This window comes from Zalophus californianus, chromosome 10 (genome assembly GCF_009762305.2).
Source record: "Zalophus californianus isolate mZalCal1 chromosome 10, mZalCal1.pri.v2, whole genome shotgun sequence".
NCBI lineage: Eukaryota > Metazoa > Chordata > Mammalia > Carnivora > Otariidae > Zalophus > Zalophus californianus.
In genome coordinates, this window is record NC_045604.1 from 63,586,264 (window position 1) to 63,611,936 (window position 25,673).

Consider the following 25,673-nt stretch of genomic DNA (forward strand, 5'->3'; position numbering starts at 1 on the left):
CAGTTTGATTGTAGAGATAAGTCACTATCGGCACCTGGGTGGCAGCTCAGCTGTGCTCAGTCACCCAGGAACCGGTATTAAGCCTTTCAGTGACAGAGGCTGGCTCAGCTCATTATCCAACCACTTCGGTCTCTAGACAACCGTTCTGGAAACAAGTCACCTCATGTTCTGAAGGTGGAGAGGGGATGGAATCTAAAAGAAGGTAGGTCAAAGACTGACGGAGAGGACAGGGAGTGATTGACAAGGACTGGGGGCGAACCTCGGAGAGGTTGAGTGATTTTGCTCCTATTAAAACATAAACTGCAGATTAGTCGGGGCTTAGACATTTGTCTGCAGCCCACATGCGGAAAAAGCATCAGCCCGAGCAGTCCCTGCACCTGAAGCACAGCTGTGTGAGTACTGTGGATGTGAGAGGACTCAGCAAATGCTGTAAAATGGGTTGAATTGGGAAAACCAAGAACTTCTGCTCCCAGGTCGGCTCCCAAAGGCTTAATCCAGAGTTTCACTTCACCCTTAGATTTGCCGCTGCCACTGACGCTGGGACCACCAGTTAGCCAAGGGTCTGGGATGGTCTCTAGTCATCGCCAGCACACTGGCTTGGGAAGCAGGCTCTGAGTCCAAGGATGGACATCTCTGTGGCTAGCCATCTGGTTAATGCTCATCACGCTAGTGTGGGATACAGACAGGGAACAGACTTAGGACAGAATCAATAATCTGGCAAAGAAGAGGAAGTTCACAGCTTCACAGATGAGCTCCTTAGCATTATTTAATTTATTCATTAATTCAATAATAGTTTATTAAGGGCATATTATATGGCAAGTAATGTGAAAGGCTTGGTTGGAAGACAGAGAGGGAAGGTACAATTATCAAGATGTATAAGGGTATGCCCCCTTCCTCTCTTTATGAGACCCATACTGAGGGAGCAAGACAACCACATAGACATATAATTACAATGCAACCTTAATAAATACTGTTTTTGTAGATGCGTACGGAGTAATACAGAACTATAAAGGAATATGCAATTATCTGAGGAATTCCATTAAGGCTTCACAGAGGCAACAGTGTCAGGGCTGAAGCTTGAGAGGTGATTGGGAATTTCTAAAGGAATGGGGAGAAAAGAGAAAGTGACAGACTTTAAAATCAGACAGACCTACCTCTAGCCCTCGATCTAATTGTGTAACACCGGCTGGATTATTTAGCCTCGGTGGGCCTCTGTTTCTCCATCTGCAAGCTAGAAACCATCAGCCGAGCTGGCAGAATTCTATTAAGAATTAGAGCTCATCTACATTAAAAGAAGTGGTGGGATGGGGCGCCTGAGTGTTTGCCTTCAGCTCAGGTTATGATCCCATGTTCCTGGGATCCCGTCCCGCCTCGGGCTCCCTGCTCAGGGGGGGTCTGCTTCTCCCTCTCCCTCTGCCTGCCGCTCCCCTTGCTTGTTCTCTCTCTCTCTCTGCCAAATAAATAAATAAAATCTTTAAAAGAAGTGGTGGCCTTATTACATTCACCAGCTGCATCTGTGAAGGAGGGCATTTTAGATAGAAGGTGCCCCGTGGGTAAAAACAGACACACGTGGCAAGAAACAGTATGTTTTGCCGACAAAAAGTAGTCCACCACGTTGGGAAAGTAGGCCGTGAGAGGCGGGAGTACTAGATGAGGCTGGATGGTGACTGGGGTGAGCTTACAATGGGCCAGGACTGTCCCCAGCGCCATTCAGGGTCACCCACCATTGCTCTGCCCAAGGGCTCTCAGCCCCATCTTCCTGGTTCTTCCTCCTCCCCCAGGCTTCTCCGCCCATCATACCCTGACGGTCCCCACACCGTTCCCACAGTTCTATCCTCAGCATCGCCATATGCCGTCCCTCCTGATTCTTTAGCAGCTACGTCTGTTTAGAGCTATATTGAAAGTCACTTCTATCATTCCTGCTGCAGGTGCATTCTGTGCTAAGAATACCCCACAACAAAACTCCAAACACGCAAACAAAGAAACGGCAGAAAGAGCTGCATGACACGGAGAATTCATTGCCCTCTAGACTTTGCTTTCTTCAAGGGTTAGCTGGAGAGAGTAATATTACCAACTTCGTAGGATTAAATGAGATAACTTTGTGAAGTGCAAAGTAAGTGTGTATTAGCTGCTATTATTCTGATTGTTATTAGCCTCATAAAATAGGTTACCACTCAATACATTTGCACGCTTGCTATGTGCAAAGAAGCAAAAAATTCCTTTACAAACACATAATCCACCTACAACTTTTTGGGCAGACATGTTCTGCCGAGAAGAAAGCACAAGCATATGGGAGCAGTGCGATTTAATCATCACCTAATTAGCCAAACTATTTAAAATAGGCCTCACAATGATGATGAAAATATTCTCACTTCTAAATGCCGGAAGCTGCGTCTTCCCGTGATTCTCTGCCTGGAAAACTGTGAGCAGAGGGACTCTTGGCTCGGTGTGGCTGCTTCCTCTCCATAACATTCAGACCTCACTGATTCCAGTCATTTCCTTTCTTTGTCATTAGAGGAGGCCAGGATGGCTTCTGCCATCTTTCCTCATTTTCTTGATGTTTCCCCTAGTGGTGATTGTGCTCTGTATGGACGGATGTGCCTGATAGAACAGTAAGAGGAGCTGATATTTTTTAAGACTTACTACATGGCAGAGGTCATTGAGCGTTTCACATTCAATCCTCCCGTAGTCCTACAAGGAGAACGTCATCAGTACCTCCGTTTGCTAGGAGAAGCCAAGGCTCCAAAGGGTTAAATAACCTGCCCAAAGTCTCTCAGCTGGTAGGTAGTACCGCCAAGATCCACCCCCAGGCAGTCTGCTTCCAGCTTCCCCAAGAGTTAGAAAATCCAAAATCCGTAGAAATCTTGGGGCTGAGAAGAGGCAGTTGCTGTGAGCGAACCCAGTTCTTAACTCTTGTCTCAGGCTTCTCTTATGGAGTCTAGAGCAACCGTATTTTCAGACCGTCCAATAATACAATCATGGACACCCATGCCAGGTAAATAAATGTTCAATAAAAGATTCCTCTGAACAGTCAATTATAAAAATCTGTTATGATAGAAAAGCCCAGAGAAACTTAAAACCGAGTAAGAGGCCACAGTCGTCCAAGGTGAATCAATCAAAAAGGAAAAACACTGTAAATACGGAGAAAGCCCACAAACCAAGACCAAAGCAGGAGACACTCGTCAGGCAAGTTCTAGAGTGGATTAAAGCGTTTGACAGATGACTAGACTAGATGATTTTTAAAGACCTTTCTAAAACCAGAGATGCCATTATTCGATCAGTAATGTCATTGTGTAAGTTCCCAGTGTTCATGTTTTTAGTCGAGTGGACTAATTCGCAGCAGATCAGCCAGTTTTGTGCTTCCATTTGTCTCCAAACATCCAAATTCCACTGAGCATCCCAAACCCCATGTATGGGCCTCAATGACCCCTTCTTTCCATATTCCTTATCTCAGTTAATGGTCTCACCATTGCCAGTGACCCTAACCTGCTGCTCAGAGTCCTCCTCGGCTCCTCCTGCACCCACGGGCTCCACATCCAACTGGGCAGCAAGTCCGACAAGCATCTGAAATGTCTTCCCTAGCTCTCCTCTCTAACCCCACTGCCGCCCTGTTGGTGCAAGTAAATCATACCACTGTACCTACTGTGGACCAAAGACACAAAGATGAAAGTCATAGTCCTTCCCTTCAAAGAGCAGGCAGGCACATAAACATAACTCAAGACCCTGGCAAGAGGCATACAAGGAGTAAAGTAAATGGTGTAACAGATCAATATGGGTCAAGCATCTCGTTACCTCCCCTGGTCACAAAAGGCTCCTAGTCCACATGCCTTCTGTATCCTACTCATTATGCACACTGCCTTCCTAACCATCCCCTCCTTTAGTGTCACTTAGAGCACAGAAGCTTTGTGCTGCACTTGCCCGTGGGAAGGTCCATGGGAAGAGCAGATTTCTGCGTCATGGCATACACAACCCGAGGTAGAAGTGACAGGTGCTTCTAAGCGTGTTCAGAGTCGTCTCCAGAGTAAGACGAGAAACACAGTAATGGGGCCCTGGGAAAATGGTGGCATGATCCGATTGGCCAAAGGAATAATATGAGACTCAAAGAGAATATTTACAGAGGTGGGAGGAAACCAAGAAAGGGAAAAAAGACAGGGAAGGCAGCGTAACAAAAAGCTGGAAACAGTGTAAACGAAATTTAAGTGAGAAGAGAACTGAAGACCAGCTCCTGGTTGCTTCCTGGTTTACAAAAGCTAAAACTTTCTGATGATTGGATTAGAAATCGGGCTCCATTGGTTTGCGATGTGAATACGAGGTGTATGGGCGACAGGAAAGTTCCTTGTATCCCCTTTTAACAAGGTGGAGGTGAAGAGAATGCATTTAAAGCATTCTGTCTTATAGTCAGTTTATTCAAGCCCAACGCCGAGGTTCTAAATGTTGAGAGCAGACACCGTCTTGTTTCTCTTTATGTTCTTTCTTGTTTCTACTTATCCCATAAGTAGAGTGTTCAACGCATGTTTGTTTGTTTAAAACTATGGTAATTTTCCTGCAATTAGTTCTTCTAAAATATTTGAGGGTGCTTGGAAACAGTGGCTTCCACCGATGATTTTAAACATTGCTCATCGGGGTTTTTTTTGTTCTATTCTTTCTAGAGAAACAGCTAGCTGAGTAGGCAAAGATAAAGTTTCAGAGATCACATTTGAGAAATCACAAACTCTTAACTTACAAGGGCCCAAAGTGAGATTTATTTTTGTAATTTTGGCAGTCTCTGAGCTTGCCGTGTAAGTCAATAGGAAAACAGGGTTTACACTGCTGCCGCCACCACAGAACAATTTGTAAACCTCTTTCATGTAAAGCAAATTTCCACCAGTATGCCGCATCCTGTGGCATCCTGCGGCATACTGGTGGAAATATGGTGTATGAAGTATGGAAGTATGGAAAGACGGTGGACCGCACGTTACATTTCACCTGTTTCTTGGATGAACAGTGCCTGATGCTAATTGTTCTCTTCTGAAAAACTGCCTTAGCCTACAGGTACTAGGGTTCTGGTTCTTCCAAACCCACTAGATCCCGAGCCACCCCATTGGCTTTGCACACAAAGCCATTTCCAACCTGTAGGGGTGACCCGATTGCACGTGTGATTTTCACACACAGGAAATAAATCATTTCCTATGAAATTATCCAAAGCTCCCCTTCCAGCCATCCTGAGAGCAACTCTTCAGCAGTGCGCCCTTAGGTTAGCCCTCAGAACATTCTGGAAGTCTATTTATTTATAGTCCTGGCACTGGCCTCCTACGTCTGTGAAGTCTTTACCAAATCCAAGTGGGCGGAGAAGCACCGATTCTCCGTAGCTTGAACCCTGCCAAATTCTCCCAACACCTCCTAAGCCTTTTCAAAACGGAGGGCTCACCCAGCCTGCCCAGAGCCAGAGCCGATCAAGCCTTATCTGCTCTGTTGAGAGCTGGCATCCCGCGGCCCCTGGCCGAGCCTGCTGTACCAGCAGCCCACGACACCAGGAGCCTGTGCACACAGGCCCTTGGCACGGGTGAGCCTGCATCTCTCTGGGGCCCGGGGAAGCAGACAGAGAGCCCTCATTGAAACACTGGCTCGGCAATTATTCATGGGCAGAGAGAAAGCAATGGCCCCGAAAGTAGACACCACAGGTCCTGACCGCAAAAGGAAGAGCAGGTGGCTTTCACCTTCTCTGAGCAACAGGGCTTGTCTTCAAGCACCTCTGTGCCCCCATCACATGGGATCTGAATACCTGGCCCAGAGCTTCAGCTTCCATGGAAGTTACACTAATGCATCTCTTTTATGTCACAAGTATTGCCTCGAGGCTCCGAAAAATGAGTTAGCCACCCACAAAAGCACCTCAGCACACACACTTGCAAGGCTAATCAAGTCAAACTCCTTCCTGAACCAAATAGCCTTCAGAAGAGAAGTCTAAAGAGAGATCTGGTCCATGCTTAGCCTCTTTGTTAGGGGGTGCTGGATTTTTTAATTGACATATAAAAAAGCTAATCGCTTGAATCCACAATTAACCTAAAGAGGCTTGATCCTGCTTCCTCCCAGCCAAAGAGGCAATTTCTTCTCTTGTCCATCACAACAGGCACTGTGTCCAAGACATTGCCCAACTCAAATCCGGTAATTCCCTCCAAGTCCATCACAACCTTCCAAAATAAGCTTGTTCGTTTAAAATAGCCTTGTAAATAGCACTCACCAGCTCACACAGGGCAAACAATGATTTATACCTGAAAAAAGGGAAAACTGTCAACATCTGGCTCATCCTGGAGGAAAGAGTGGTGTATTTACAGGCTACTGTTTTAGTAATCTTCACTTTAAAACATAGATTTTATCTTCTTTTTTGTTATAAGGATGACACATGAGCACTAGGGAGAATTTAGAAATACTGCTAAGCAGAAAAAAAAAAAGGTAGCCAATTACTTAAATGAACTATAATCCCACAGTGGAGATGCAACCTCTAACATTTTGATTTCTACTCTTCTAGATCACTCCCTCTTTCTTTCTCAAGTGTCTCATCACAATGGGACCTTAATGCTCACCATCCTTATTTGTGAGGCCATCGTAGAAGATGAAATCTGTGTCAAGAAATAACTATGAACACACTGGACACTTTTAGCCACTGAAACCCAACAAGCCTCATGGAACGCCAGGTCATGCTCCGTAGGTTCAAACCACGAGAGCTTCATTGGGTTCTCGGCCACATTTTAATTCCATGTAGTAGCTCTGGGCACTGGGCGGGAGCAGGGACCTGGGGAGCCAAGAGGGCTTACTGTAAGTCAACATGTTTGTTGATCCTGGACCAGTGGCTAAGCCAGAGGCCAGGGAGTGCCTTGCAGGACAGGGAGAGAGAGAGCAGGGAGATGGGGCTGGGACAGGCACCGTCTGCTCTCTCCGCTGGGATTCCTTCCCCCTTGGCAGAGAGCACAGTGGTCAGCGACCCCCTGCTCTGCAGGGCTCTGGGTCTGTCTCCCAGCAAGAGAGTTGTTTATTTGGCATTTGACCAAAGGCGTTAGGGCTCTTTTCAGAGACGTTTGATCGGGGCCCAGAGTTTTAACATACACTGTGGAGAAAGGAGGTCAATTTAAAGAAAGTTTAGATAAAACAGCAACAGCAGCAACAAAGCAGCCTCTTTAAGGGGCAGAGACGTGGATGTGATGTTTCTAGGGCAGGGACACTGACCCCATTCCCATTCTAGGAAAGGGACACTGACCCCATTGAAATAGACAAAGCTCATCAAAGAAGCTCACCAAACCCAGCCAGTCACAAGCATGAAAGAGGTCCTCATGCCTCCGCAGTCTGGCCAGGGACCAAGGGCTCCATCAGCCTCGACACAGTCATTTCTGTTAATACGGGGAGGCCTTAGGATTGCAGCAAATTCCTTTGGGCAGCCAACTTGCCTTCAATGATCTGCCAAAGCCTATCCAAGTGCTGTTTGCACCAGAGCTGGAAGATGTCAATAAGGCTGGGGCGGGATGGGGGAGGGGGAAGAGGGCAGAAATGGAACTCGAGTCCCTGAGCTCCTGCTAACAGCAGAGTTTTCCATGTTCATCGCCCCGGGATGCTCAGTGGTATTGTTCCCACTTCACGGATGAGAAAGCTGAGGCTCAGATTGTGTCAGGGATCTGCCCAGGGTTCCACAGGAGAGGGACAGGGTTGGCATTGGAAGCCCCACATGCAGGTGCCAGAACTTGTGTCCTTAACCTCCACGCTGTTCTGCTCTCAGCCCCCTTCGTAGTGTTTTTCCTGCTATGCCATAGATTTTCTCCTTTTTAGAAGAGGAATGGGGCATTTTTATAGGTGATTATAATAAATGTGAAAGCTCAGCTTTTCATAGACTCACACCTCACACAGGCAGGAATCTGAAGTCGGCACAGTGGAGATGTTTTGTATTCCCGTGCTACAGCTTAATTAAGGGAGCGCATTGCACCATGATTACTTTAATACATTTAACATTTAATAATTATCCAACACTTAGCCAGTACTCCAGAAGACAGACGCATCCGGAGAACCAAGAAGGAAAAGGCAGGAAAGAGAGGAGTAGATAAGGCATTGAAGGTCGGCAGGGGAAGATGACGCTTGTCCCGGGCGTTCTTGGTGTGGTTGCGAAGCCCAAAGCCCTGCAAGGAACGCTGGGCCCCTTCAAGCAAAAGAGCAGCGCTTCCCTGGGCAGGGAGCTGGCCGCTGCGCACCCTGGGGGAGCCTGTCCGCAGGACACAGATTCCGCTTGCGGTTTTCCAAGGGTGGGACCCCGTGGCCCTGGGCCATCTGTGCTCTCTGCCGGACCCCAGCGGGCTTGACCGTGACAGCTGAGGGGGGCTAGGATTGCAGCCCTGGGCTCTCTGGAACACTGGAACAAAGCAGCTGCTGAGGCTCCTTTGCTCGCTGGCCTGCTCTCCACTGGCCAGTGGGACATTACGGTCTTTGTTATTCCCGCAGCAGTTGGAATCTCTGTCCATTTAAGGAAGGAAGCCGCAGGGTAATCCAGCCCTGGCTGTGCCACTGACGAGTGACTCACTCATTTCTGCCACGTGAACTGTGGATGAACCCGGGCCTCGGGGGCTCGGGCCCTTCCTCAGACGTGGTCTACAGCCTGCACTTGATTAAACTTAATGGATTCCTGAGGAATATGTGCACTCTATATATTAAGTCAAATTAAGCCCTGTGCACCATAAACCATGCTTTTTGTTTGTTTGGATAACATTCGAGAATAGGAAGGGAAAAGTGCAGGTTTAGGATAAAGAGCAAGGGCTCAGCCACATTGGTTGGCCCCAAAGGGAATCCAAGCCAGTGCCTGCCCGGGGGGCCTGGAAGGGGAGGCGGTCATCCCTTGGGCCTCCTGGCCCGGAAAAGGCTGAGGGGAAGCACTGGATTCCATCCCTGCTCTACTGCTAACTAGCTGTGTGATGCTGGGCAGCCGACCGACGCCCCCCGCTACCCTCTTCTTCCTCTGCGGAATGGCCAGTCCCTGCTTCAGGGAGCTGGGGGCGCGCGGATAACGTAAGAGAAGGGCTTAGCACAGGGCCAGGGTGCACGGCAAACATGAATAAAGGAAGGCGTATCCACGCATACACACATGCATGTATGTATGTGTGTATATGTCTGCATGTATATATGTTTAATGTATAGATCAGGCTATTTAGATATATACACAAACCTGTGTACCATACATATCAGCCTGTACAGATAGAGACAGAGACATATACAATGTATATATATCGATGGAGCTAGATACACGCACACACACAAAGTGTCTGTTGGCAGATGTAGGCATCTATATGCTGATTTGGGCCAGGAGGCAGCAGGGAGCCTAGGCAGGGCTGGCAGAGGGGAGATAGGCAGAGGGAGCCGCTGTTGGCAGAGGAGGGGTGTGACCCCAAGGCCCGCACTACCCGGGCCATGAATAGGGCCCCTCATCACAGCTGCAGTGGTAGGAAGCTGATATTTATCAGGCGGCCCCTTATCAGAGAAGCGATGTCCTTTCATGTTGTTTTTGTTGTTTCTAAAAACAGAAAGCAGAGGCCAGAACCCTTGCCAAGATCATTCAGGTGAGACTCCTTTGTGAACCAGTAGCTAACCTGCCTTAAGTGACGCCCTCTGGCCGGAGGGGAGAAGAAAGGCTCGGAGGGCAGGCAGCACGGCATCTGAGGGAGGTGGTGGCCGTGCGGGCCCAGGGGCCAGCCATGAGCTGGGGACAGACGCCTGCCTGCCTGGGCCTTGCCATCCCTGACCCCGCAGTTATGTTCCCAGGCCCTCAGGAGCAAAACAACTTGAGTCGAGGCCAGCAGAGGAAAGAGGAGCAAGTTTTTCCCATCAAATCAGTCTGTCCCCCCTGAGCCACCAGGAACCTCGTCCCACAACCCAGCACGTGACGTGGTCCTCTGCACAGCTCTCCTGGTCCACCATTTTCCACTTTTCTTCTGCCCGTATCTTGGCCTCCCTTCTGGAGACGAGGCTCCGGAGGCATGATGTCTGGGAAGGAGAGATGACACGGAGCTCTGGTGGCACCTCTGTTCTCACTTCGGAAGGGACTCAGACCCCCTTTGCTCCGGCGAACCTCAGTGGCCTCATTTGAGCCCGAGGACAAGTGTGCCAGCTCGGTAAGGACCCAGGGAGGTCCTGTGTGTGGTGGGGGGTGGGGATTTGCACAACAAAGGGACTTCAGCAGGTTGGCCCGTGTGTTTGCCACACTGCTAGAGCAACATTAAGACACAGGGGGGCGCAGCGGGTTGGGCTTCCGACTCTTGGTTTTGGCTCAGGTCATGATCTCAGGGTCGTGGGATCGAGCCCCCCGAGTCGGGCTCTGTGCTCAGAGCAAGGTCGGCTTCAGACTCCCTCTCCCTCCCCCTCCTGCTTGTGCTCTCCTTCTCTCTCTCAAATAAATAAACAAATCTTAAAACACACACACACTCACACACACACAACCTGCATGCTATGGACTGAATTGTGCCTCCCCAAAATTCATAGTTTAAAGTCCTAGTCCCTAAAATAATGGTTTTGAATGAGGGGCCTTTGGGAGGGAACTAGGTTTCCGTGGAGTCATGAGAGTGGGGCCCTCATGATGGGATTAGTGTCCTTCTAAGAAGAGACAACAGAGAGCCCGGCTCTCTCTCTCCCCACCATGTGAGGGCACTGAGAGAAGGCTGCTATCTGTAAGCCAGGAAGCCGGCTTTCACCAGAACCTGACCGTGTTCCCAGTTTGACCTCAGACTTCCAGCTTCTGGAACTGTGAGAAAGCACACCCAGTCTGTGGCATTTGTTAAGCCTGCCTGAACTGACGGGGACCGGCACATCTCAGGCCTGTCACACTAATAGTAGGTGAGGTCATCACTCCCTCCTGGAAGAGGGATGCCCGGGCCTGGGGCCATGACCCCAGTGGACAAGGGGACCCAGTTATCACAGGAGGAACGCTGAGCTTTTCAAGCAATGTGGTTTTACTTGGGTTTTTAAATTTGAAGGATTCCAAAAAGATGTTGAGTTTAAATGTGGGATGGATATTGGTAGAAAGAATGTACAATAATACATGTTCTTACATAACGTAAAAGCCACTGCTGCATACTTTTCAGAGCACGTGGGCAGGTACAGGTGGGAGAGAAGTGTGGGGGGCAGCACAGAATGTCACAGCGCCACGAAACGGGAAACGCCGGGCACACTGAGCCATCGATACATTCATACGCACCCTCCCTCACATCTAGCTAACAGACATTTCACAGTGAAGACATTAATCTCCTTCTGGTCAATATTTCTTTTTTTTTTTAAAGATTTTATTTATTTATTCATGAGAGACAGAGAGAGAGAGAGAGAGGCAGAGGGAGAAGCAGGCTCCCAAGGAGCAGGGAGCCCGATGCGGGACTCGATCCCAGAACCCTGGGATCATGACCTGAGCCGAAGGCAGATGCTTAACCATCTGAGCCACCCAGGCGCCCCTGGTCAATATTTCTTAGCCAAATAATCAAAATAAAGCAAATCACTCATCCCAAGGAAAAAAAAATTGTAACTATATGTGGCAATGAAGGTTAACTAGACTTCTTGTGGGGATCATTTCAGAATATATGCAAATACCAAATCGTTATGCTATATACACCTGACACTGAAATAACGTTATAGGTCAATTACACCTCAACACATACGTACACACACACACACACACACACACACACGTGCATGCATGCATACACACCCGCATGCATATACACATGCATACACACATGCATGCATACACACATGCATACACACACGCACGCATACACACGCATGCATACACACACATGCATATCTAAATCAAAGCCTCATTTCACATCCATAGGCTTTTTTTCCCCTTTCTTTGCTTTTCAATCACAAAGTCTGGGACAATGGGGGAGGGTTAGGAGTCAGCCCTCAACTCTTTCGGGTCCTTTTCTCAGCACCATGACACGGAAATCCCTCCTGTTCCCCTCCCTGCCCATGGGCGGCCTTGACCTTGCCCCTGCAGGAGAAACTCTTGGCAGGGCCAGGTGGGGAGGCTCCAGGGTGGCTGGAATGAACCAAGGCACTCATCTCAGGAGACCGTGCAGCTATTGATTCTACCTGCCAAGTGTCTGGAGGGAGAGTGACCGCCTTCCCTGGGAGCTGCCCAGAGAGCTAAGTGTGAGAGGTACCTATCGGGCACCAATCTGCTCGGGGACTACAGTGCGTGCCTTTGTGAGCTGAGGCTGAATGCACCACGGGTGGGGAGAAGCCGAGAGACCGACCGAGTCTTGCCAGCCTCAGGCTGGGAGGAAGAATGCACCATAATGAGTGCTGTCTCTTTGTCTGTCCCACATTAGGTAATTGGCTTCGTTGAGACTCCTTGTCAATTAAAGAGAGGCCAGAGGAAGGATGTAAGAAGCAAAATCGCTTTAGGAAACACAGGACATGTGGTCTCACCTGCACCTGTGTACTTGTCAGACAGAGAAGGATGATCCCACCAAAAATGGAACAAGAGGAAGCTCTTGTTCTTAACTCGTTCATCTCCCATCGTCAAGGGCTTCTGCATGATCAGGGGCATTCCCCAGGAAAACAGACATTCTGAACGAACTCCATTTCACTTAGTGCCTAGAGTGAAGAATTGCTGACTAATCCAGCTTTGAGGAAGAGAGCCTTAGGTTCCATCTAAAACTTAAGCCCTGGGCTCCCCAGACTGACCTGGTGCCCGTCCTGTCATCTTGGGTTGTGATGAGCAAGAACAAGTCAGGAGGTGGGGGTGGGGGACTGGAGGATTAAAAGACACCGAATGTTCAGTCCCTAGGTCTGGCTCCAGAGCGCTCCCACGGGAGAGTGGCCGCTGCTAGGACACCTGGGCCGTCCCGACCTGTTTCTTCTGCAGAATCTCTCCTTGGCCCCATGGCCATGGCCCCCTGCCTAGGCTGGTTCTGGCTCTCCTCCCCAGAGCTGGGACTCAGGCCTTCCAAGATCACCTGCCCTGGTCTGCCTTGACTGGGGATACTAACGTTTTATTAGCCCCTCTAAATGTACGAACTCCTGAAAAACAGGGACTATATCTTACACATTTTGGGTTCCCCAAAGTTCTGAGCTCAGTGCCTCATATGTAGCTGACATTCGAAACATGCATTCAGTTGGAAAGGAATGGGGATATACTACAGAGACTCCCAGCTGCTGTCCGGCCGTCTTGCACAAAACCCCTGCACAGTGCAGTAAGACAGGACACTGAGGAATAGCTAACACAGGGGTCTGGAGTCCTCCAAGCAGTGCCCAAGGGAAACAAGATCTTGGGCCTTCTCCTGGCTTACAGGGCTAATGCTAAGTGGTAACACGCACAAGCTCCTCGGAAGGAGCAAAAGGGGCAGGCCAGGCGTTGCGGAGCCGGGTTTGCCCTAAGGACCAGGAGGCAGAGGAAGAGTAGAAGGGGAAAGGGGCCACTCCAGGGTAGAGGGACGTCTCTCCCTGCGGATGGGGACAGGACTGGGCCCGGGGGGGAAAGCATCCCCTCCAGAAAAGGTAACTCTGCTGCTGCCCAGGTTGGGAGGAGGAGCCCGCCAGGCTCCTGGGGTCTTGAGCTCCCTGTGCTTCAACAAGGAAGGAAAGAGGCGGTGCAAGGGGCTGACTCCGGGAAGCATCACTCCTGCTGAAACCTGCTGGTTCTGGTGGCTTCCTGCCCCAGACGCAAGGAAGAGCCTAACTGGCCATACTGCTTACGCAGGCGGTGTCCTGTCGGCGGGGCTTGGTGGTGAGGACCCTGGGGTTGTGCAGAGTGCTGGAGCACGCAGATCCCTGAGATTTCCTGCACCCCATGAGACCTCCGGAGGAGCAGCAGGAAAACACCTGTCTCCCTGTCACAGCCCTGCCCCCTCCCCTCCCTGCGCTGTGGAAGAGTTCCTGCCAACCGGCCACAGGAGAGGAACCACGTGGGGCAGGAAGGCTCTCTTTCCACCTGAAGGCAGAAATGCCTCCCAGGTGGCCCCTCTGCCAGGTGAGGAATGCGGCCCTCCCTTAGAGGGTCTTATTTCTTCTAACACCCTTCGAAGGGAAAGGGAAGGCATTTAAAGAGGAGAAGGAAAAGCAGGGACGCATTTTTGAGTGTCATTGTTGGAAATGAGTCCTTGCGACTCTAACAGTTATTCTATGTTATGCATGCCCCCCCCACCCCAGCCACCCACACACACTGTCACTTCACTGCAAAGCAAAGTGTCTTCCCTCAACCTCATCAAGAACCTGAACAACCAGGGACAGCTGAGGACCTAAAGTCTCATTAAAACTTGATGCTGCAGGGGATGCAATGATTTTCATCGACTCCCTTAAAATCTACAACTTGCGGGTGAGGCTTACCTGGAAGGGGTGGGAGCGCTTCTGTGGGAGGTGTTGGTCCAGCTGTTAGACGCCAGATAAATAATGCCGAGCACACCCACCAGCCAGGTGATCTGGGAGAGCTCAGATCACATGGGAATACTGAAGCCAGCTTGTAAGGAAAGAGAAAAGAACGTTCTGGCATCTCCATTCCCCCGCAAGTGTCACACTGTCCGCCAAAGAGCCTCTTGCTGAACAGGGAGGTGGTGGCCAGAGGTTCTGGCCTCAGTTAAACTAACCAATTAAACTAACTCATGCAAGAGGACAGACGGTGCCGAGCAGAGCCGTTTGCTCTGAGCGGCGGGAGGAAGGTGAGGGAAGAACGGCAAGGCTCACCTACGGCCCAGGAGGCAGACCATCCACTGCACCCCTGCACCCCAGCAGGCTCCCAGAGCCAGCCTGCCCGTCCCCACTCCCGTCTCCCAGCATAAGCGGATCTTCCTGACCGTGGCAGGGGAGGTCAGAGACCCTGCCTTGTCCTGGCCTCCAAAGTAATAAACTTCACAACCAGAGATGGTTTCTCTTCTCCAAGCTCCACTGCTGGATCCTTCTCACCCTGCCCCCAGTGCTGCTGGGACACCTGCCACTGCCCAGGTTGCCGTGATAGCTCAAGGCAAGGGGAAAACAGCAAGTGTCTACGCACTCGGGGACCGCAGAGCTCTTCAGAGAGAGAAGATGTAACACGGTAAAGATTAAGTGGAATCCTAGGCACTGAGTGTGAGTCCGAAATCAGTAGCCTGCAACAAAAATGCAAAAAGCCCCATGGGCCCAAGTTTCCCAGCCTAGCCCTGATCTCAAGTATTCTGTCCCCATAAGTCACTAAAACACTGAAGGCTTCTGGTATCAAGGGGCACGTAAGTGGCATCTCTCAGCTTGCCCCTAGCTTCCGGAAGCCACACAAAATCCTCCTTTGGACGGTGTCTATTCTAATTTGGAAACTGTGGTCCCATCACCAAGGGCAGTAAGAATGAACTTTCATCTGGGGTGACCAAGCAAGTCCCCAAGAGAGAAAAGGAAATGGGAGAGCCTGAGTTGAGGGGTTGCAGATGATGGGAGGCCAAGGCTGAGACACAAAAGCCAAGAACACACTCCCAAGGCCACATGGATGCAGAGCGTGTGGGGTGAAGATGCTGGGGAGCAGGGCAGTGAGCGGGTTAACGGAGGGATGCAAGCACCTAGCCGAAGGGTGTGGACTCCATGTTGTAACGCCAGCCAGAGGGTGTTCTAGAAAACATAGTGTTCTACCAGATGTGAGCAGGTGGGCCATGCAGGCGGAGAGGGGTGCTGGATGTATCCCTTCTTCTCTGTCTCCCTCCGTTCCCTAGGATGCTGACCTCTGTGAACCCTAAGGTTGACTCCTGGGCCCCTTGGCTTTGGGTTGGGATCGGGTCATGTCAGGATTGACAAGCGACTGGAAGGCGGGGTATGAGTTTCCCTCACTCCTCCCGGCCGCGGCCAGTCCCTCTCTGGGAGGCCTCAGCTCCTGTCAGGCAGTGTCTCCCCACGCCCATGCCTAGCCCCAGCTCCCTCTTCCCTCACCCCATTTCCTCCATCGCTGGGCCCTGGGTGCTCCGTCATCCCCTTGTTGGTTTCCTTAATCTGTTCACACTTTTGCTAATAGTCCCTGCAATTACTCCTTTGAATGAGCCATCTGTTTCCTGCCAGGATCCCAGTCAAGTAAATTTGGGGGAAATGCTTGGAAATTTGCAATGCTTATTAGCATCTTAAGTCTCCAAAAAGTCCTGCTGTAAAGAAACTCTTTAATTTTGTTTTATCTACAGAATCTTTTTATTCCCCCTATGAAATCCCTACTAATCCACACAGAGGGTAAGAAATGCTGCTATAAATGAATGGTCAAGGGAGGAAGGGAGTTTTAAGAAAATTGGTTTGACCTGTCAGAAGGGTAGATTGGGAAGAATGGAAACAAGGCAGTCTGGAAGAAGCATTCTAATCATCTCAGCATGAAGGTGTGATTTAGGTCGTGAGAGTGGGAAGAAGGGAACGTGAAGGCGGAGGTGTCTCCAGGGTCCCCGACCTCCAATCCCCTGGGGCTGGGCAGCCATTCTCTCCTTCAGTAAGAAGAGTTCCTCTGTGAATGGTGAGCTCCCTCGTTGCCTTTGAGGATTCTTCTTAGGGACACTCAGAGAAGATTATCTGCTACCCGCACAGTTGACAGGACTCAGGAGTCGAATGAAATCTGACCATTAAACCCAGGCAAACTTTCTCCCTTGCTGTGTATGGGCCAAAAGTAGAATCTGTTTCAGTGAGAAATCTGCAGATTTAAATCATCAATGATGACCTTATTAAAGTGGGTAGAATCAGGATGCTGAGTTAGATGATGTGAGGGGCCTTTCATGGGCCGGACCTGGGTCTCGTGCTGATGTGAGTCTGCTCTCTTCTCAAGAATCTCCTTAGTCCAGGGCGCCTGGGTGGCTCAGTTGGTTGAGCGACTGCCTTCGGCTCAGGTCATAATCCTGGAGTCCCGGGATCGAGTCCCACATCGGGCTCCCTGCTCGGCGGGGAGTCTGCTTCTCCCTCTGACCCTCTTCCCTCTCGTACTCTCTATCTCTCATTCTCTCTCTCTCAAATAAATAAATAAAATCTTTAAAAAAAAAAAAAAAAAAAGAATCTCCTTGGTCCAGGGCCTCAGTTTGTGAGGTTTCGTGTCAATAGAACTTTTGCTGCATCCCCCAACAAAATTATTCAGGGAAGAAAGACCACTACTCCATTCTCCTGGCTTTCTACCAATTGTTGGACTGAGGCCACCACAGAAGTCCCTCTTTGCCTTATGGAGGCTGGATCACGGCCTGTGAGGGCCCACACCCACTTCTGTCACCCTGCGCTCACATCACCCCTGAATACTTTTACCCTAGTTGAACCTCTCCACAGAATTCCAGAAAGGGAGCCGAGAACCCAGGCCTACACACAGGCCCATTGTTAGAATGGTAGAATCCATTCTCAATCCTTTGCAATGAGGAAAGCCAGCATGAGAGCCCATACAAAAGAACCACAGGAAGTCTGCTCAGCAGGGCTGGACTCAGCAGAGATTCCTTCCTCCAATGAGGAAGAGTCCTTGGTCAGGGTCAACCTGGAAGGAGCCCTTTCTAAGCCGCTTGGACCCAGTGGATGACAGCCTTCCCGGAGCAGACAGCATGGTTTTTCAAGACATCTGATGACTGTCTCCAACACCCAGGGGTGTCCATGGGGAGGAAAGGGGAGCTAATTCCCTGCAGCTAGAGTGGGCCCAGAACAAATAGTCAAAATGATAGACTTGGACTCAATTTTGATTGAGCCCAAGGAAATTCCTGGTATCTGTGGCAACTCTCTGAGAGATTAAAATAAATAAATAAATAATAATAATAATAATAATGCAGATCTGTCTGTCACTGGCAGTTGATTATAAATCTATTCTGCCTGTATTTCCATAGACAGCAGATCTTCTTAAGTTTCCCAAGCAGAAAGAGAGTAGAAATCTCCAGGGACCTCCAGAATGGCTAAATGAACAAGTCAGGAAACAACAGATGTTGGCGAGGATGCAGAGAAAGGTGAACCCTCCTACACTGTTGGTGGGAATGCAAACTTGTTGCAGCCACTTTGGAAAACAGTATGGAGGTTCCTCAAAAAGTTAAAAATAGAGCTACCCTACGATCCAGCAATTGCACTACTAGGTATTTATCCAAAGGATACAAACATAATGATTCGAAGAGGCACCTGCACCCCAATGTGTATAGTAGCAATGTCCACAATAGTCAAACTATGGAAATAGTCCAGATGTCCATCGACAGATGAATGGATAAAGAAGAAAAGAAGATGTGGTATGTGCGTGTGTGTGTGTGTCTGTGTGTGCATGTATATATAATGGACTATTACTCAGCCATCAAAAAGAATGAAATCTTGCCATTTGCAGTGATGTGGATAGAACTAGAGGGTATTATGCTAAGCGAAATAAGTCAGAGAAAGACAAATACCATATGATTTCACTCCTATGTGGAATTTAAGAAACAAAACAGATGAATACAAGCGAAAGGAAGGAAAAATAAAATAAGATGAAAACAGATAGTTGCTTGAACGTGAGTTGATCCCAGAGTCTACAGCACCTGGGTTAGATCCCCTGCCATGAACCTTTCCTGTCTTAAGACATGAGATCCCCCCACCCCACCCTCACCCGCAACTGCGAAGTCACTAAGAGCAAAGTAGCTAACACCCAGAGTTATGGAGAAATGGTAGGTGGCATCGTGCTGGACCGATGACCTAGTGTGACACTTCAGGAAGTTCATTTGTCCTCAGAGGGAAGTCCCATTTGTAGATGTGGACACTGAGGCCTATATGGGTAGAAAGATCGCTACGTACCAAGCCAGGAAGAAGAGACAGGTGCCCTGACAAAGGTTGTGTCTAAGAGCCAAAACAGCCCCTCAGAGGCGTGGGAAACAAAACAATTCAACCAGTTGTTCTGCATCTTGTGGGCACAACCAGCCAGTGGGGTAACCTTTAGTTTTTTGACCAGGCATTGGGTGGGGCAGCCTAGGTCAGCTAAGCTCACCACAAGGTCCAGCCACCGAGAGCCTGTCTCCCACCTTCTCCCGTCCCCTTCCCGGGGCCCAGTTGTAATGCAGCCTGACGGTTGGCTGATTGGAAGTCAGGACTCCATAAACCCAGCCTCTTGCTGTGAAAGAGCGTCTTTGGTCTCTCTGGGTCCTTGCGGTCCCTGAGTGGTGGGCGACAGCATGTGTCTGCCCGTGGGTGCCAGGCCCAGCCACACGTGCCCTGAGAAGGACAGGACTGGAAACTACTGATCCTTTCTGGGGTTCTGCAGGGACTACCCCACTGTTCCATTTTATGTAGCCCACAGTCCCTCCCAAGAACTTCATTAATAGGAAATGTGGGTAAGCATCTTGTGTGTCCCTCTTGCTAGCTCCTATCTTGGAAAGAACAAAAATCAATAGTGATCTATTATCCACCTGCCCAAGGAACTCCAGGGGACATTTCAAAATGAGGCAGGAAAGGACTCTCTGTGGCTTCTCTTGGGCAAAGATGACGAGGGCGCCTTGTCCTACCCCATCAGAAACCAGTTTTGGGGGAAGGAGGGGGAGGCTGGGAGGCCCAGGGTGCCCCCCCACTTCTCCCTTCTCTGTGTTTTGTCACAGCCCCAAAGGGGCTCTGCAGCCCATGACACAGAGAGACCCCACCTGGATTAAGTCAAGGGTTAATGGGAGCTGGTCTGTCTGTTTTCAAGAGCAAAGCAAAAATGCGGTAGGAAACATGGAAAAGGTGTCTCATAAACAGAATCAGAGGAAGAGGAAGAGGAGGGAGAATGGAGATCGGCCGTCTGTGTCTTGCTGAGTATTATATGCTCTGTTTATGTTTTCAACAAGTGATTTTCCATTCCTGCTGGAGTGTCATGTGAGGGTCACTGAGACAACCCCGCGGGCACCTGGAGAAACACACACCCAAACAGAAGCAGGGTCGCCGCATGGGCCGCTGGCTGGCCGAGGCCAAGACGGCACTGAGTCTGTTCCATGTGCACTTTTCCTTCCGTCCCATGTTGTGTTTGCTTCTCCGCGGTGTTAGGAGCTCTTTGTGGGGGAGACTGTCGATCCATTTCCCACTATGTCTCCAGGCCGAGAGCCGAGCCTGCAACACAGCAGGGGCTCAGAGCCTACTGGTTGGATGAAGGACTGAATGGGTGAGTGGTATTTTGCCCCAAGAGGACACTGTTACCCAGAAAGAAAGGACACAGGCCACTGCCCCATGGCCATTAGTTCATCCACACACATTTGTGTGTAAGGTTGAACCACACGGAGAGAGCAGAGGTGTACGTGTCGTCCCACAGACCAGGATTCAAACCCCCGTTCTGCCATCTATCAACTGCGTGATGCTGAGAGAGCTTTACAATCTCTGTTCCTCAGTTTTCTTGTCTGTAAAGTGGGGACACCTCAATGGTGTGCTGATTATAAAGGGCTTAGCAGAGCACCTGGCAGGTGCAGGTGCTGAATAAGCATCCATTCCCTTGCCTCATACTTTTCCCCCTCGCCAGAAAGGAAAATAAGCTGGACTTGGACAGTGACTGTAGACAGGTAGCTAAGAGGGAGGAGGCCCTTCTGGGAGAGACCTCAAGCTCAGGACGCACAGGGCAAGCGTGATGCCCAATGCAGGGACAGCCTGGGCAAGGGCATCCCCACCTGCCCAGCCTAGCTCAAGGGGGAACAAACTCCTCAAAAGAGATGGGGCTGTGGTGGTGTTTTTTTTTAAATAGGCATGAGCAGGATACAAACAGAGGATACTCATTGCAACCTCCAAAAAGCCAACTCTGAAAGACAACCATGACCCATGTGTCCAAAGCACAGAGCTTGTATGGTGCCTGCCCCCGGACCCCCATCGTTCTCCTCCTCCTGCAGCCGAGTCCTGACCAGGACAGTCCCATCTCCTCAGGAGGGATGGGCAGGGCAGATGGAGGGGTGGGCAGAGAGGGGCAGCAGGAGGCGAAGGCAAAGCCGGGGCACGAAGCTGGAAGCAGGTGGCCAAGAGGTGGGGAGAGCTAAGGAGAAGTTTGGGAGAGAATGGAAGGGCAGATCTGAGGCTGGCGGGTGACCCTGGGGCCACTGTCCGTCCTTTGAATGTGGACGTTTCTATCCTCGAGATGGAGATGGGCGAGGCAGAGGCAGTGAGGACACCCTCCCGCCCATCCCCCTTCTGACGTCTCTCATTCACTCCTGCACAGGTGTTTATCAAGGAGACAGGATGGAGGGCAAAGTGGACATGGTCCGTGGCTTCCAGAGAGACCCCTCACCTAATAGTCACGGAAGTGCAGAAGTCTCCGGTAGGAAGTGCTAGGAAGGGAAACAAGAGGGCTTGACCCAGCAGGCTGGGACAGGGGGGCCCACATCCAAACTCCCCTGCTTCGCTTCTCCTCAAGGACTTTAGTTTTCTGAATGGCCAGCCCTCTTCCTTGCTAAGGAGGGGGAAAGAGGCGTGTTGGACACTGGTAGTCCCGGGGCCTGATCATCCACCCTGAGGTGCATGACTGCAATTGCATGGCGGGGTCCGCGGTCCCGGGGAAACTGAGGCCCAAATAGTGAGAAACTTGACCGAGACCTCACAATGAGTCAGAGGTGGAGGTGGGGCCTGAACTTGGCTCTTCCTGACTCAGGAGCCCAGGCTTTCTTCTCCCAACCGACCTTCCTGGGTACCCTGGCCAGCTTGCTGGAGGCTTCCCACGTCTCCTGTGCCCCCTGCCAGCCAGCCACAGCCCCTGTCCCAGGTGAGCACATGAGCAGAGGCCCGGGAACCCTCAGAGACGGGCCCGGAGGCGACCAAGCACCGACTCAAACGCCCAGCCCTTGGCCTGGTGGCAGGGCTTCCCAGCCCCGTCCTGGCCTTGGGCAGCAACAGGTATGCGGACGGCGCCCTCCCCCGCCCCCTGCAGGGAAGAGGGCGCTGCAGAGCAGTAGCAAACACAGAAGCAACCCCTGTGTGCCAGAGAGCACAGCTGCATGTGTGAAACGTGATCCCTCCGCAGCGCCCGTCACATGTCACGTCCAGTTGTTGCACTTGGGGCAGGGTGGAGGAGGACTCCCTGCAGAGGGCTCCAGCCCTCCCTGCCCTCCCTGCCCTCCCAGCCCAGCATCCATTTGCTCCTCTTCCTTGCACTTGGCATTTGCGGCTGCGTTCGCCTTCGGCCACCTCCCTGCGGTGACTGGGCCCGGAGTGGACGCCTCCGCGTGGCCGCACACACCCGCCCACGGTAATAAAGCTGCTGCGCGCGCCCCGAGCACTTTTCACCTTCCAAGCAGTTGCTGCCTCCTCATTCCAAGGCCTGCACATCTGGCCGAACCGTTCGGGGCGGTGGGTTACTTCGCAGCCGGGGTGCCTAGGAGACACCTAGAGGCGTCCTGCGGTTTGGCTCCGCACGCCCTGCCTCGTGTGGCCTGCTCGTCCCAGGGGCTGGCGACGCGAGGTTCCAGAGTCCCAGGCCCCTCTCCTGGTGCACTGCAGAGACCCGCCTGTTTCCTGCCGGAATTGCTTGCGGAGCTGCGGTCGATGTGAACAATTAGCCTGCGTATGGAAAAGGGAAAAGATAGGATATTGTACGGGTGCTCAGGCTGGGGGGAGGGAGAAGGGGGCAAAGAAGAAAAGAACAAATGGCTTCCGGATATGAATGTCTTTTGCCAGAGGGCAACTTTGCGGGATAATAACCCACAACCAGCGAGGAGGCATTTACCCTGATGGAATAGGAAAAAGGAGCTAAGACCCCAAATAGCAGTGCATACCTCAAATACGTCCACCTGCGCTGAGCACCAGGAGACCCGTGACTCGTCAAACTCCTTAGGGGTTTGGCCACGCTAAGAAAAGGGAGAAGGTCACTGCACACAACAGACCCAAATGCTTTCCATGGATCACCTTGTTAATTCACTCAGTGGGTCAGCTAATAGTCAGAGGGTCCTCACTGCAACCTCATGCAGACATTTTAATTACTATCCCCAATTCACAGATGAACACACTGAGGCTCAGGGAACTGAGTAGTTTGCAAAAGGGCATCCGCGTAGTAGGTCGGCAGAGCAAGATCCGAGCCCCGAACACACTGGGCCTCGAAGTGAGTGAACGAACCAGAACTCTGGTTGGGTCTCCCCACAGTCCCCAAAGTGACAGGCTTGCAAGGAGGGGCCAAGGGGGGGCTTCACCCCTCCACCCCGGCAACTGGACTCCTCGTTTCCAAAGTTCGTTCTTCTCACACAGGTCTCATCCTTCTACTTTCCTTTCAACAGAAAATAAAACAAGATCAAATTTTACTTCCCAAAGTCATTTTACATGGACTCAAAATTAGTTGTTGCTTGGCCACTCTGTGAGGTGACCCAGAGTCAGCATCCATGTGCCCCCTCACGCCCCTGCCTGCACGTCACACCAACGTCTGTTCTGTCACCACTCAAGGTGGCACTTTCTTGGTCCTGTACAGAATGTAATTTTCACTTGCCCTTGAAAAATCAATATGGAAAGGCTCTAATTCCCCAGATTTCGATTTTTCAATAAAAAAGTGAAAATGAAACTCTGTGGGATTGCAGCCAAAAGGGTGCCCCTGAGCCAACTGCAGTCTGGAGGGAGACTCACCAAGAGTTTTCGAGAAAAACACCGACTTTTGACATTGTTCTTCTCAGATGACATGTCAGTGGGAAAAGGAAGCAAATGACGCTGATGAGACCGCATGGGACTGAGCAATACTCTTTGGTGGGAAGGCGACTCTGTCCATTGCACTGCATTGCACGATCGGGCTGTCCTGGGGTGCCGCTGATGGGCAGTAAGGTGGAAAGAGCTTAACTTTGAAATCAAGACACAGCTAAATTAACACCCATCTCATCAGATCATAGTGACTTTCCACCTAGCAGCTCTGATCATCTTATTTCCTGCACGCGAAGGAGGAGGAGGAGAATCAGGGTTGCTGGCATGGGCGGTAAATGAAACGGCACACATGGACGTGTCCACACAGGCCTGCTGCAGACTGGACCTGCAGTCAAGCTGGTTTCCTTCCTGCCCGCCCCCCTGCCTCGCTTTCCCTGAACAGTTGATACCCTTCAGTACCTGGTGTTGGCAGAAACGGCCACAGTGAACTATCAGTTCCCCACCTAAGGACCTCCTCATCCATCCGTGCTGGGGACAGACCTAGGGAAGATGTCACCGCCCATCTCCAGACTGCAAAACAAGACCACCAGAATTCCTCAGGACTTCCTTCCATGGCTCTTGTGACAATGAATGGAGAAGCAGAAGAGCAGCCCACCCCCCAGGGGTGACCTGGTTCTGTTACCTGAGCCACCTCCGCTGCTGCCCCGTTCCTGCCCCATTCCCGCCTGGCAGCACCTGCCATCAGAAGCTTAAGTCCCAGTAGCTTCCAGACCTGTGACCTGGAGGCTCGGGGTGGGTGGGGGGGGAGGTACAGGAGGGCAAAGGGAAGGAGTGGAAGTAGAAGCTGGCTGTTTTGGGTTTTCGTGACCACCTGCCTCCACGCTCAGGTCCGTTCAGACTATGAGGCAGGGGAGGGGTGATTCTCCATGAATTGCTGTTATCCGAAAGTGAGGGGAGGGATTCCAGAGAGACAGAAACAATTCATGCCAAGTACAATAGAAAAAGCATCTTTGAGGACGCCTGGGTGGCGCAGTCGGTTAAGCATTTGATTCTTGGTTTCCGTTCAGCTTGTGATCTCAGGGTCATGGGATCGAACCCCGCGTCTGGCTCCCTGCTCAGTGTGGAGTCTGCTTGAGACTCTCTCTCTCCCCCTCTCCCTCTGCCCCTCCTGCTCGTGCTCTCTCTCTCTCTCAAATAAATAAATAAAATCTTTTTTAAAAAGCATCTTGGAATTTTTCTAGGCGAGTCCTCCTCCACCGTTTAAGAACTGGGTGTTGGGAGGCCTTTAAGACAGTGTTTTCCGGGCTGTGGCATGGGGAAGGAGACCACTGGCCACTGGTGATGACAGATTTCCAGAGTGATAATGCCATAGGCGACGGAAGCATCTGCTGGGACAAGGGCTGCCTGGAACACGCCTGTGGAGCGGCTTTTATATACAATCTCATCTAACAGCAAAGAGTTAGGAAAACCAAAATATCTCTCAGCAGGAAACTGGCTACACAGAACGGAATACCATTGGTCCATGAGGGTTATTGAAGGTGATGTCAAAGATTTACATATCTTGACGTAGAAACGTGTCCTGGAAATATAGTACTGGGTGAGAAAAGCAGCTTCTATCAAGTGTGGAATATGAACCTCTTCAAGTAAAAGGGAATCCACGCATCTACATTGTACATATGTACCAAGAGGTGTCCTAAAAGGTAATTGCCACCACGTTATCTATGTTCTTTGTCAGAGGAGATGAGCTCTCGAGTGATCATTTTTCCTTCTTCCTCGTTCTCTTCTATATTATTTGACTTTTCTTTTCCTTACAAAAAGAACTTCCTTTTTGTAAAAATAAAAAAAAAAATCTATCTCTGTAAGAAGTGAAATATCATCTTTTCATCTTCGTGAAAATTTGTGATTTAGCAGTGAAAAGAGCATTAAACATTTTCCTGATCTTCCAAGACATACCATGATTAATAGAGAATAAAGCCTTGATTTCCCAACATCATGTAAAATACCGGGGAGAAAGGACATCACGTAAGAGCCATCAAAAGGATCTCTCTTGACTCAAAGAAATCCTTTTTCCAACCCTCACACAAGGAAAACTAACACAAGTCTCGTGGTTTCGCATAACCATTTCTTCCCCTTTTGTCTTTGGTCCTTTTCATTCAAACATGTATTGAGCATACATAGTACCTAAGACCTGCTATCAGAAGCTCATCCCCTCATCTGCTGGC